This window comes from Dendrobium catenatum, unplaced genomic scaffold, assembly GCF_001605985.2.
Source record: "Dendrobium catenatum unplaced genomic scaffold, ASM160598v2 fragScaff_scaffold_43, whole genome shotgun sequence".
In the NCBI taxonomy this organism is placed as follows: domain Eukaryota; kingdom Viridiplantae; phylum Streptophyta; class Magnoliopsida; order Asparagales; family Orchidaceae; genus Dendrobium; species Dendrobium catenatum.
This window is the reverse complement of record NW_021318505.1, coordinates 294,387-309,917: the sequence shown is the minus strand read 5'-3', so window position 1 is coordinate 309,917 and position 15,531 is coordinate 294,387.

Genomic DNA, 15,531 nt, shown 5'->3' with positions numbered 1-15,531 from the left:
ATTTGTGATAAAAGCTGAAAGGCGAGTTTATTCATGATTTAAATCTGCTATAAAAGTTGGTCACCTGTCATTGCTTTTCCCAAGAATCCAAATATCTTTAATAGTATCCACTTCTTGACCATTATGAATTCTCCATCTCATGATAGGATGTAAGTAACTTGCTCCATTCACAATAATCTTCCATTTTGAGGAGTATTAACTTTTACTTTCAACATTCCATAAATCATACCCATATTTGGAACTCATTGTTTTGTTTAAAAGTGAGGTAGGATCTTTAATGAAATTCACAGCAAACTTAGCCCTCAAAGGGCCAATCTTCTCCATAACTAATTGCACACCCCTTCCACCTTTACTTTCGGCTTCCATAAGACATTCCATGCAATATAGTGAATGCCATAACTTCCATTCTTCTTATTCCATAAAATATTTACGAACATTTTATCAAATTCATTCAAAACCCCCAAAGGAACTAATGAATGAGTAAATAAATATATAGGTAAAGAAAGAAAGGATGAGTTAAGCAAAAGTAATTTTCTTGAAAGTGAAATAAATTTATTTCCCTACCTATTGAGTCTACTAGCAGCCTTTTCAATCAGATTATTGAAGTCTGAACTAACTATCCTTCTCAAAGCAATTTTAAGTCCTAAAAATTCCAATTCATTAAGCACCTCCAGCCTTAATATTTTTGACAAGGATCAAACATTCCTCTTTTTAATCTAATTTCCAAATAGCTCAGAAGATTTGAGCAAATTTATCTTCTGATCAGTTCCTTAACAATAGTTTTTCAAAATATAATTTACTTTTTTCAAGCTCTTACCATTAGCCTACAAAAAAAAAAGTTATATGATTTGCATACATTAAGTGAGAGATCAATGGAGCATTCAGAGACACCTTCAAACCAATCCTACTACCTCTCTTAGCAAACTCTTCAGTTAGCAATTGAGAGCACATAATAAAAAGGTAAGGAGATAACATACATCCTTGCCTAAATCCACTCCTTTCCTCAATCCATTATGAATTTATACCATTGATCAGAATAGATAATTTAGGATGCACCACTCACTCCATTATAAGATTTGAAAATTTCATTGGAAAGATGAACCATTCAAGGACTTGATTAAGGGTAGACCAACACATGCTATCATATGCCTGCTCCATATCAATTTTGATAGCCACCAATCCCTTTTTAGATTTGGAAAATCTAAATTTATTAAATAACTCTTGAGTAAGTAATATTTGATTAGACATAAGACGTCCTTTAACAAAGTCATATTGTACCTTAGAGATAATTTTTGGAAATAAATAACTCATCCTGTTTAATAGCATTCTCACAACAATTTTATAAATGGAGTTGCAAAGACTAATTGGCCAGTAATTTGAAGGTAACAAAGGATTTTTACCTTCGTAATCAACACCACATTTGTCTCTTTTAAAATAGGGCACTAAGAACTGGAGTTAAAAAAAGAACTGATAGCCATCTTCACATCTTCTTGAATTATAGACCAATAAGATTTGATGAAGGAATAAGTAGTTTCATCATTACCTGGAGATTTTTTAGCACCTATTTATTTAATAACATCCTCCAGCTCTCCCCAAGAGATTTCTTTATCAAGTATCTTTATATCACCATCATCAAGCCTCTTAGAAGAAGAAGTCCAACCTTCTAAGACACAAATCTATTCCCTCCATTTGTTTTTAAAGAAATCCACAAAGACTTCTTCTATCCTATGTTGTTCTTCCATAAATAATCTTCTATTATCTTTTACTTGATTGATCCAGTTTCCATTTCTTCCTCCGTGGAAAACACATGGAAGAACTTGGAGTTAAAGTCACCATCCTTTATACATTCACTTTCACTTATTGTTTCCACCAAGTATAGAGACGTTCAAGTGTCGAATTAAGATCACTAACCTTGGACCTCAACAAGAGCAATTTCTGGTTAGAAAGACCTCCTTCAGCAGCTTCTTCTTCTTATAACTCCAAAACTTCCCTTTTTAAACTATCCTTCAATTCAATTAAGTTCTTGTGCTTAGCTCTACTCTAAAAAAATAGAGCCTTCAATGATTTACTGAATTTTTATTCAAAATTTATGCAGCATCACCTCTAACCAATTTTTTTCAAGAATACAACACAACTGAATGTGAAGCAGGATAAGTTGACCAAACATCTTCAAACATTAGAGTTCTCCTCTTCCTAAACCCAGAAGAAAAGATTTTAAGCATGATATGACAATGGTCCGGAGCAATTATTGGCAAATGCCTCAAAACTACCACCTTTAAAAAATTTAATGCAACACAATTGAGGATACAATGATCCAACCTTTCTAAGATCCTGGCGTTCCCTGATTTATTGTTGCAACATGTGTATTTAGGACATATAAATCCTATTTCATGAAAGTCATAATCTCCCATAAAGGAATACATGTCATGATATCCTTGAGAAAAAACAAATTTCTTATCACCTCTCATTTCATCTTGAGACAATATACACTTGAAGTCTCCTCCAATAACCATAGGAAATTTTGTATTTGAAAATGCTTCCAAGTTACTCCATAATCTCCTTCTAATGCAACATTCCCTACTTCCATACACAATGGCTATTAACCAAATCCCTTTACTAGGAACATTTAATTCGCCCACCACTACTTGGATGGATGCATTAATAACAAAAAAGGAGGCCAAGTCTGACCTCCAATACACTATAATGCCACAAGATAAACCCACTACAGGAAACAAGAAAAGATCCCCCATATCACCTTTGAATCTTTTAAATTCAAAAGGATATATAGATGAAATTTTGGTTTCAATAAGAACCACAAAAAATTGCATCATTATCCTTCACAATCTCCTTCAAGTACCAGGAGGCTTCAACTTTCCTAGGCCCCCTACAATTCCAAAATATTATGGAACTCATTTGGGATTAGACCCACTACCTATTTTCTTTACCAAATCATTCTTCCTATTTTTTGGATGGTAAGCTGACATTACCCAAGGACTTAAGCTATTTTTACAATTTGAACTTAACCACCATCAGATTAATAATGTTCTCCTCAATAGGAGGACCTTCACATTCCTTTACATCCTCTACCAACTATCCCTCTTCTTTTTCAGCCACCATATAGTCAGTCAAGTATTTATACTTTCATCAATATCTTTTGATCCAAGTACCAAAAACATATTCTCCTCCTCATGTAAAACATGATTTAGAGTAATCCCCTTACCATTAGCTGCCTAGTTTAAATCTTGTATCGGTGGATCTTCATAATTATGGATCTTCACATCACCTGGATTCAAATTTATCTCCACTTCTTCATTCGAATGATCATCAATAATAATTTCTTTCTCACTGATCACCCCCAAGGAATATGAACATTCCACTATGATATTCTTCAAGTCCAGCTCATTCCACTCTTATTGTTCTGTTAAGATTTACTTTCACCCATAGAAGCTATAATCTTGTGAAATCCTTTCTGATTATTAGCAACTTTGCCTTTCCTTCGACAGTTTACATGTATCCAAGGAACATACTCAAGTTTTTGGTCTCCAGCCACTGTTTGAGAGTTCTCAACACCAAGATTAATAGAATTATGATAATATATGCCCTCATTAGCATATGGAATTACCTCCACCTTACAATCACCAATCATGTGACCAATTCTTCCACACTTGAAACAAAAATTTGAAACCTTCTCATATTTAACTTTTTGAAAAATTTGTCCACTTCTTTCTTCTACCTAAATGCCTAAAGGAAGCTTTTTGTTTAAGTCAACATGAACAAAAACCCTTGCAAATTCTCTTCTACCCCATTAGAACATACTTCCATCAATTAAAAGGGGTATTCCAATTATAGATGCAATCCTTTCTATATTAGTCTCATCCAAAAAAAAAAAAGAGGTAAGTTCGGCATCCTTATCCAGATATGAGATGTCTTCTTATAACTCCAAAACTTCCCTTTTTAAACTATCCTTGAATTCAATTAAGTTCTTGTGCTTAGCTCTACTCTAAAAAAATAGAGCCTTCAATGATTTACTGAATTTTTATTCAAAATTTATGCAGCATCACCTCTAACCAATTTTTTCCAAGAATACAATACAACTGAATGTGAAGCAGGATAAGTTGACCAAACATCTTCAAACATTAGAGCTCTCCTCTTCCTAAACCCATAATAAAAGATTTTAAGCATGATATGACAATGGTCCGGAGCAATTATTGGCAAATGCCTCAAAACTGCCACCTTTAAAAAATTTAATGCAACACAATTAAGGATACAACGATCCAACCTTTCTAAGATCCTGGCGCTCCCTGATTTATTGTTGCAACATTTGTATTTAGGACATATAAATCCTATTTCATGAAAGTCATAATCTCCCATAAAGGAATACATGTCATGATATCCTTGAGAAAAAAAAAATTTCTTATCACCTCTCTTTTCATCTTGAGACAATATACAATTGAAGTCTCCTCCAATAAACATAGGAAATTTTGTATTTGAAAATGCTTCCAAGTTACTCCATAAGCTCCTTCTAATGCAACATTCCCTACTTCCATACACAATGGCTATTAACCAAATCCCTTTACTAGGAACATTTAATTCGCCCACCACTACTTGGATGGATGCATCAATAACAAAAAAGGAGGCCAAGTCTGACCTCCAATACACTATAATGCCACAAGATAACCCCACTACAGGAAACAAGAAAAGATCCCCCATATCACCTTTGAATCTTTTAAATTCAAAAGGATATATAGATGAAATTTTGGTTTCAATAAGAACCACAAAAAATTGCATCATTATCCTTCACAATCTCCTTCAAGTACCAGGAGGCTTCAACTTTCCTAGGCCCCCTACAATTCCAAAATATTATGGAACTCATTTGGGATTACCCACTACCTCTTTTCTTTACCAAATAATTCTTCCAGTTTTTTGGATGGTAAGCTGACATTACCCAAGGACTTAAGCTATTTTTACAATTTGAACTAAACCACCATCAAATTAATAATGTTCTCCTCAACAAGAGGACCTTCACATTCCTTTACATCCTCTACCAACTATCCCTCTTCTTTTTCAGCCACCATATAGTCAGTCATAGTATTTATACTTTCATCAATATCTTATGATCCAAGTACCAAAAACATATTCTCCTCATGTAAAACATGATTTAGAGTAATCCCCTTACCATTAGCTGCCTAGTTTAAATCTTGTATCGGTGGATCATCAGAATTATGGATCTTAACATCACCTCGATTCAAATTTATCTCCACTTCTTCATTGGAATGATCATCAATAATAATTTCTTTCTCACTGATCACCCCCAAGGCATCTGAACATTCCACTATGATATTCTTCAAGTCCAGCTCATTCAACTCTTATTGTTCTGTTAAGATTTACTTTCACCCATAGAAGCTATAACCTTGTGAAATCCTTTCTGATTATTAACAACTTTGCCTTTCCTTCGACAGTTTACATGTATCCAAGGAACATACTCAAGTTTTTGGTCTCCAGCCACTGTTTGAGACTTCTCAACACCAAGATTAATAGAATTATGATAATATATGCCCTCATTAGCATATGGAATTACCTCCACCTTACAATCACCAATCATGTGACCAATTCTTCCACACTTGAAACAAAAATTTGAAACCTTCTCATATTCAACTTTTTGAAAAGTTTGTCCACTTCTTTTGTTTTACCTATATGCCTAAAGGAAGCTTTTTGTTTAAGTCAACATGAACAAAAACCCTTGCAAATTCTCTTCTACCCCATTAGAACATATTTCCATCATTTAAAAGGGGTATTCCAATTATAGATGCAATCCTTGCTATATTAGTCTCATCCCAACAAAAAAGAGGTAAGTGCGGCATGCTTATCCAGATATGAGATGTCAATCCCTTCAACGATGAAATAGAAAATCCAGGAGTCCATTTATCAATGCCCACAATATGACCACTGACAAACCATCGACCACCTAACAAAGCACTTTCCATGGATTCTTAAGAAAACAAACGAACATAAGAACCATCCAAAGCCCAAAATGGTTAAGTGGAACTTACTAAATTTATTCCACTGTCTACATAACTTCTGAGTAATGACTTGAACTGGAATGTTCTTATAAAACACCTTCATCACAACTAAAAACTTTAATTTTTTTGAATTTGTTTCAGCACTAGGTTCATGTAATTTAACAACAAAACCATCCTCAATCATAAGAGAGTTTTCCTTAATAAAATTAACTTTAATATTAGTACGTCTATTCTAAGGGTTTACTTGTCTTACTACATCATTACTACCTTTAGCCTACTTCACCATTTCTCTAGAAATTATCTTTTGAGCATTCTGTTGAACAGTGGAGGGGTCTTTAGGACAATTTGAAATCAGAGTTCTATCTGTGAGGTTTGGCATTCCAAACCTATTAGCAATTAACTTCATGTTGGAATAAGAAGAAGCTTCAAAATTGTTGAGTTTATTCCCACCAAAGAAATTGCTAGAAACTCAAGGCATTTTAAATATCAAATCTTCTTCCAATTGTTTGCCTTTTTCCAAAGTCAGTGAAACTATCTTCATAGAAACTTGAGATGGCTCTTTTATTTGCAAAGCACCAGACATAAAACTTTTTTTGATCAAATTGATGGAGAGGTAACTGAGAATACAATTGGGACTGAAGGGAAGGATTCCGGAGACCGATGTAAGTCGTTGAAGGATATTCTGCCATCTCTGGAAGATCCAATAATGAAGGAGGGAAAACAAAAAATTGGAAAAAGGAGGTTTCTCTCTCAAGAAACTAAAGCTACTCGCACTAGGCTTCTCTCATTAGGCAACTCTCTCAAATTAATTTCAACCCTAATGAGTTAATCTAGGATAATTTAAAATGTACTTTTAAAGAATTAAAAATTTAAAATTTTGTATCTCAAATTTATTTCATTAATAAATATTTTTCTTTACTCTGACTTTAAATCAAAATATAATGAGATCATGATAAGGAGATATTTTTTGATATTCTAATAAGACATTTATCTCATAATTATAATTATTATAAAAGGTAACATTCTTTTCATTTATTTTCTTGTTCAATTTGTTATTTTTATTATTATCTATAGTTTTTTATTTTGTGGTTTATTTTTCCTTATATAAAGAAAATTTCTTATTTTATTTAAAAAATATTTCACACAAGCTAAGATTTACTAATTTAAGTCAAGGAAATAACAAAATGTCACAAGATGCACAAAAAGTGCCAAATTTGAAAAGAGGCACAAAATGAGCCCAACCTAAAAATAGGCACAGTGATTGCCAAATAAAACTCAAAATCAAAAGATGCACAATTATCACCAAAATTGAAAGGAAGAATAAAATGAGCCCACACTACTTTTAGTTCTTCCCTCTAAATCACTAATTTTTAGAAAAATGTATATATTTAACAATAATCTTCAACTATTGAATTTAAATCTATGTGTTTTGTTTAATTATTGCGATAATTGTTCTTTTTGAGTTTTTTTTCTCTAGATTGATCATTGAATTTGATCAACTTTTCATGTTTTATTTATTTATTTTAAATATGAGTTTAAAAAAGGGTTTTTCTTTAGGAATTTAATCTTATCTTGTAAATTTATAAATTTATGATCTTTATCAGCCTTTTAGATCCGTTAATACTAGCTTTTATATTTAGAGGATTTTTTTATTCTTTTTTCCTTTTTTATTGAGGTTAAAAGGGGGAGGTTATTGTTTGTGTTTGTTTGAAGGTTGAAGTCTTCTGAGTTATTTTTTAAGTTTTTTTAAAGTTTTTTTTTTTATTATTTTGAGTTCTATGACAAAATACTCTTAAAGGGAGGTTATTTTTGTGTTTTGTATCCTATATCAAAATGTTTTATAGTTTGCTTTGTGTTTGTCTTGTGTTTGTTTATAAAATTCAAAATTAAAAAGAATGATTTTTAGTTTTCATTCATTTTGGGGCAGTTTAGGAGAAAAGATTAGTAATTTGGTAATCAAATAATAATCATTTTTTCCATCATAAAAAAGATGGAGATTGTTGCAAATTAGTAATTAAGATTGAGATTGTGATTTTTTATGATAACAATATTTTATTATAATGATTTTTTATTTTTCTCCTAACTTGTATTATATATTTTAAGTTATTTCTCTAAGTACTATCATTTCAGGAAAATTATATATTACTCCATATTGTTGAAGATTTCAAGACAAGGTAGAATAGGATTTCATGTAAAAGAGTTTGTAAATCTTTTTTTTTTATTTCATGAGTTTGAGCAAGTATAATTTTAATTGAGTAACCATGCAGACACACACAGGGGGAGTGTATATAGTTCTTAAAACTGATTGTATTATATAACATATAATCGTACTGTACGATTTAACTTAGTTCTTTCTCCAGAATCCGGTTGCTCAAACCATGGCTTGATTTTCTTAACTGATCTTACTGTACGTATCCAAATCGTGCCATACGAATATGATTATTTTTGAACTATTCGTACAGTATGATATAATTTTGTAAAGATGACGGATATAGTACAAAATTTAGGCATACTAGATCCTATCATATGAACATAGTTATTTTTAAATTATTCATATAGTGTTATATCAATTCATACAGATGACTGAAAGTGAACAAAATTAGATTCATACCAGATCATATCATAGGAATGTGTTTAATTTTGAAATGTTTGTACTGTATGATGTCAAGTTGTACAGACGACCAACAGTGTATGAAATCAAGTTTGTACCAGATCATATCATACAAATTTGTTCATTTCTAAACTGTTCGTATTGTACAATACAAACTTGTACAGATGACCCACAGTGAGGAAACTATGTTCATCCCAGTTTGTATGTAAATAAGGCCATAATTTTTTAATTGTTCATACCGGATGATCTACAATAGTGCAATACAAACCGTTGATAGTTCTCTTGAATAAATTAAGTTTTTGGGTGGTTTTTCATGTGTTTTCTATAAATAGTGTCCTAAAACTATCACCCCTATCCTTTCCTTCAAATTTTATCTTGAGAGTAACTTTTAGGAGTGTCTTTGAGAGAGAGTTTGAGATTGGATAGTGAGAAATATAGTGAAAGGAAATTGTGAGGGATTCATAAGGTTGCCCAAAGTGAGGATCTCTTTATTCTTCTTTTAAATTCTTTCCAACTTCTTTGGAGCCTCTTGAGAGAAAATCTTTAAGGCTGGATCGAGGTTCTCTTCCTTCACTAGGAGGGTGAAAAAGACATGACGATTCTCTGCCTTTATTAGGAGGGTTAAAAAGATGCTTGGTTCTCTGCCTTCACCAGGTTTGTGAAGAAGGATGTGCGGGTACTCTATCTTCACCAGGAGGGTGAATAAGGATGATAAGATATGCTGCCATTACTTGGAGAGTGTAAAAGGAGATAGTTCTATGCGACATCGTATTAGTGGAAGAGTGTTTTGCAAGGACTTCTCTGCCTTGCTCTGGGAGCAAAAGGAGGGTCACTATTATTTAGTGCAATACCTGGAGAGGGAGTTTCCAGAGAGTGGATGTTAGGTCTAGTTGGACTGAACCACTATATGTTTTGGTGTTCTTCGATTTTTATTTTTTATTTTTTGAGCTTTTTATTTCATTGCTCTTTATATTTGTAGTTGAAAGATTTTTTGTGAAAATCATTTCTATAAATAATTGCATATTTCAATATTTGTGTTTTAATTTTCTAAAAATATTTTAAAGATGTTTCCCAAAATCCAAGAATTTTTTATATAACTAAATCACCCCCCTTATGGTAAGCCATGGGATTGTTCTATAAGGTATACCAACCTACACAAACTTTCAGGAAGCGTAGCGACATATACTTATCCTTAAAGAAAACAAGGGTGGATTTTAGATTTTAAATTGAAGCTAGGATGGTACCACTGAGGCCATTCTCCATTATTAGAATGTCTAATCCTATGGAGAGAAAGCATGGTGACTCATATTTACCCTTAAGCAGAAGAAAACTTGAAGATCTTATGGGAAGGAATTAGTTCTTAGCACAAAATATCAGATCTAGATTTTGAAAATAAGATGGTGCCATAGAGGGCATGCTCTATCTAATACATCTAATCTTAAGGAAATAAATCATCTAACCTTAAGGAAGGGAAAATTTAATGATCATGTAGGAAGGAAGCATTTATTTTCATAGAGGTTCAGGTTTGAGATTTAAAATTAGGATGGTTCCATTAAGGGCGTGCTCCATCACTAATGGATTTGAACTTGAATGAGGAATCTATTCCCATATAAGGAAATTAGGATGGTTCCAGAGTGGGTGTACTCCACAACTAGTGTTTGTAATCTTAAGGTAAGAAAGCATGAGGAATCATGTCTAATGTAAGGAAAAGAGAATTAAAAGATCTTGTGGGAGGGAAGCATTAATTCCCTCAGAAGATCTAATCTAAAATTTGAAACTAGGATGGTATCATAGAGAGCATTATCCATCACTAGTGGATGATCTTATGGAGAAGAAACTTTCTCTATACAAATGATCAGATCTGGATTTTGAAATTAGGATGGTGCCATATAGTGTGTTCTCCAACACTAATGAATCTAATCCTAAGGAAAGAAAGCACGATGACTCACATCTAACCTTAAGTAAAAGAAAAATTTGGAACATGAAATTTGAAAATTTAAACAAAATTGAGTCAATTTGATTTAAAATTTGAGGATTTTATTGATTCGATGATCGAGCTACATCAAGTATAATATTTCTTGAGGAAATGCCCAGTAACTTACATCAATTGGTGATTTCCTTTACAATCCACTAGTTGATACGAGCCACCTTTTTAGACTAACTCTTCGACAAATGGTCCTTCCTAGGTTGGTTCAAACTTCCCAAAAAAATTTTGGTGAGCTAAGATATGCCTCCAAAGAACTAGGACCAAGTTGCCTTTTTGGAAGGTTCTAGGTCGCACTATAACTTATCATAAGATTGAACCTTTTGGGCTTTATATAACCCTAAGTTTTGTTGAGCTTGGAGATGACATTCTTCAAGACCCTCCAGCTCTTCTAATCGGAGTTATGTATTTTACTTTGTTGTAATTTTTTTTTTTTGGATTATGATTATGAGCAAAGGGATTTGAACTTCCAAAGGGAGTACGGCCTCGGACCCATACACTAGTGCAAATAATGTGGAGTAGTTGGGGTTCTATAAGTGGCCTAATAGGCCCTTAAGAAAATAAGAGATCTTTTAAACAAGGGCTCCAAATTAGCCCTAATTAGCAACTAATCATCAAATATCATCCAGGACAATAGTATATCATCCTGTACAATTAGTTCAACTTGACAAATATCATCCAGACCATTACCTTGGATGGATGTCTATACAATGGAAAAATAACTAGATCATCTAGGACGATCTCATGATCGTCCAGTCTGATTAGTACAAAATGAAAAATATCGTTTAGAACATCGCTCTGAATGGACGTTTGGACCATGAAAAAATAACTGACTCATCCAGGTCAATCTAGATATCATCCAAGATGATTAGTTCAAGTCAGTTCATATCATCTAGAGCATCACCATGAATGGAGCCAAACCGAATATTGATCATCTAGAAAAAACTAAGGTTTTTTGAAATGATTGTCCCGGGCAATCCTTTGATTATCCCGTTTGATATGATCGAGCAATCAAATCTTAATTTATTTTATTAATTACCAGATTAATTTGGGCATAATTGAACTACATCATCCAAGATGATGTCTTAGACGATGTACAAAAATAAAAGATGCCTAAATAGATATGACATCTAATTTTTTCTGATTTTAGCATATCCTCCAGGCCGATGCTAATATCATCTAGGATGATACGCTTCATTACGGCTGCCTTAACCAGAATATTCTTATTAGGGTTTTATTTTTAACTGATCATCCAGGTCAATTTATGGATCATCTCAGATGATGTGATTGAAAATAAAAAACTCTAAAACAGTAAAAAAATTTCCCCCAAGTGTGTGTGTACAAGGTTACTTAGCATAAAGACCCATACTATTACGAAGGACTCAAGAAAGGGTAAAAAACACTTGATGTACATTACAAATTGACTTAGTCCTAATCTACCTAATTTTAAACTGGTTTGATTTGCAATTTGATCATGTGAAACCGAAACATTAATAAGCAAGGCAATCATAGAAAAATTAAAATGTTTGCTATTATCAAAATTATATTCCATAAAATCAGATTTGTAATAGTCTCCCCCTTTTAGATGATGACAAACAATCAAATAATAAAAAACTAAATAAAACATGAACAAAAGTGAAAATAGTATGATGAAATAACTCAAACACTACTCCCCCTTTAAACACACAAAAAGGAGGAGGAAAAATCGGAAGTAGAATAGAAGATGAAAAAAGAAGAACAAAAGTAAAGGTTTTTTTAATCAAAGCACAAAAATGATAAATTCTCCATGGAATTGAATTTAAAAACTTGTAAGAACAATGAGTTAACATCATTGAAATCCAAAAAATGATAGAATAACCAATCCTGTTTGCCCTAGTCCACACTTCTCTCAGAGCAAGTCATCTTTGAAAATAAAATACCGAACTCAGAAAAATCAATTGGATAAGAAAAAGATATCCATTCGAAACTTGGTTCTAAAAAAATATCTTATAGAATAATATACCAAAGTAATTTGTTACAATCTCAAAATTTAAAATCAAGCCTTTGAAAATATCAAGTGATACATGAATTCTTCTAAGATTTAAAGGTTTGAAAGAGAAGGAAGCTTGTCTTTTGTGGGATCATTTTAAGTTTCTTATCAATTGATTGGTACACTCCGCACATCTTTTTGAATTTTGATACACTTTGAGTATCTTTTAATTTTTTTTGCGGTAATTGCGCATCTTTTTGCTTTTTCTTGTTTTTAGGGCTCATTTTATGCCCTTGACATTTTTTCAAGCAAGATCTCTTTCGAAACTCTTAAATACTCTTAGTTGTCACTATATCTTCTAGATATTAGAGAAGAAAAACTCACTTTATATTATAAGGAATAATAAACTACAACACATAATCAAATTCATATGATAATTGCAACAACAAGATTTTAAAAATTTGAAAGTAATATAAAGACTTTGAACATTATATATATAAGATAGATTGCTGTAGCAAGATAGAAAAAATCTTAATCATAAAGTCCAGTTGTTAATTTGAGATAGAATTTTATTTAGAAAATAAAATTACACCACTAAAAGAGATTAGAGGGAGGAAAATAATCAACGGTGTTTCTCCCTTTAACTGACTTAAAGATGTAAAACATTGACTTTAAAATTTAAAAAATAAAGACACGGCATAAAATATCATTTTAGTAGAGATCACAAAGAAAGGAAATAAAAACTAAAATAATAGAAATAAAACACAAAAAATAAAAGTAAGTAAAAGGTAAAACATCACGTTCATGCATTTATGTTAATCACACCCAATCTAGTCCTTAAGATACTGAAAGTGTCAAAAGCCAGTGGTTTAGTAAAGACGTTAGCCAATTTATTCTCAATTGTCACATAGTATAACTCAATGTCTTCTTTGGTCACATAGCATAACTCAATAAAGTGATGCCTTATGTCAATGTGTTTGGTCCTTGAGTGTTGAATAGGACTCTTAGAGATGCAGATGGCACTAGTGTTGTCACAAAGGATTGAAATTATGTCTATAGGTAATCCTAAATCTAGAATTTGTTGCTTCAACCAAAGGACTTAGGCCACACAACTCCCTAAGAAAATATACTCAATTTTAGCAGTGGAAAGTGCAATAGAGTTTTATTTTCTACTAGACTAAGAGACTAAATACGGTCCTATGAATTGGCAAGTCTTAGAAGTGATTTTTCTATCCACCCAACATCCTGTAAAATCAGATTCAGAATATCCAATAATCTTAAAAGAAGTGTTGTACCTAGGATACCAGATTCCTAAGTTTTGGGTCCCCAAAAGATATTTAAAAATTCTCTTAACAGCAATCATGTGGGATTCTTTAGGATTAGCTTGAAATCTAGCACAGAGACAAATACTAAACATTATACCAGGTCAACTAGTAGTCAGGTAAAATAAAGATCCAATCATCCCTCTGTACTTCTTTTGATAAATAGACTTTCTATTTGATTCCTTATCCAACTGAACACTAGAGATCATGGAAGTATTTATTGGTTTAGCTTTATCCATTTCATATTTCATCAAGATGAACTTTATGTATTTTTATTCATTTAGAAAGGTTCCATCATCCAATTATCTTATTCTAAATCCCAAAAAGTATGATAATTCTTCCATCATACTTATCTCAAACTCTTTACTCATTATTTTAGAAAAATCATCACATAGCTTTTTATCAGAAGATCCAAAAAGTATATCATCAACATAGAATTGAATAAGGGTGGTATCTATGCTCCCCTTAATAAACTCCCTCTTTAGTAAAAATATGCTAAACCTCTCATACCAAGCTTTTGGTGCCTATTTTAATCCATATAAAGCCTTTTTTAATTTGAAAACATGAATTGGAAACTGGGAACTCCCAAAACCTAGGGGTTGTTTTATAAACACATTCTTTTTTATTACCCCATTTAAAAAGGCACTCTTCATGTTCATTTGGTAAAGCTTAAATCCCTTATAATAAGCAAAGGCTAGTAGCACTTTAATGGCTTTAAATCTAACTACAGGGGCAAAAGTCTCCTCAAAATCAATTCCTTCTATTTGGTTCTACCCCTTAGCCACTAATCTCGCCTTATTTCTAATCACCATACCAGAATTATTCATCTTATTCTTAAAGATCCATTTGGTTCTAACTACACTTGGTCCCTTTGGTCTTTCTATAAGTTCCAAACATCATTCCTAACAAATTAGTTTAATTCCTGTTACATGGCTAAGATCCAAAACTCATCAGATAAGGCTTGATTAATATTGGAGGGTTCAATTATTGAGATAAAGGCAGAGTGGTTTACTTCCTTCTTAAGTCCATGCCTAGTTCTAACACCTTTAGAAGGGACTTCTAAGATCAATTCTTTAGGATGACTCAAGGAATATCTCCAATCTCTAGGCAAAGTGTGTGTAGGTTCAACCCTTTCCTCGAGATTTGTATTCTCTACTCATTGGGTAATCTCACCTACTCCTTCAGTGTTTTGGGGCTCTACACTCTTTTCTAATTTTTTAACTTCTTGGGTAATCTCTCCAACATCATCTTGATTTTCAACTCTAGACTTCTTAGGATTAGATTCATTAAACACTACATGAGTAGTCTCGTCCACCACCAATATTCTCTTATTAAACACCATAAAAGATTTTCCCACACTTGAATATCTTAAGAACACTCCTTCATTAGATTTTGGGTCAAATTTTCCCAAGTGAGACTTCCTATTGTTTAGAATGAAAATCTTATAGCCAAAGACATGGAGGTGAGAAAGGTTGGTTGTCCTACCCTTAAGGATCTCATAGGGCATCTTATCAAGTTTGGCTTTAACATTCACCCTATTCAACACATAACAAGCTGTGTTTATCGCTCAGCCGAAAAGTATTTTGAAAGTGAATACTCAGCAAGCGTGGCTCTAGCAGCCTCAA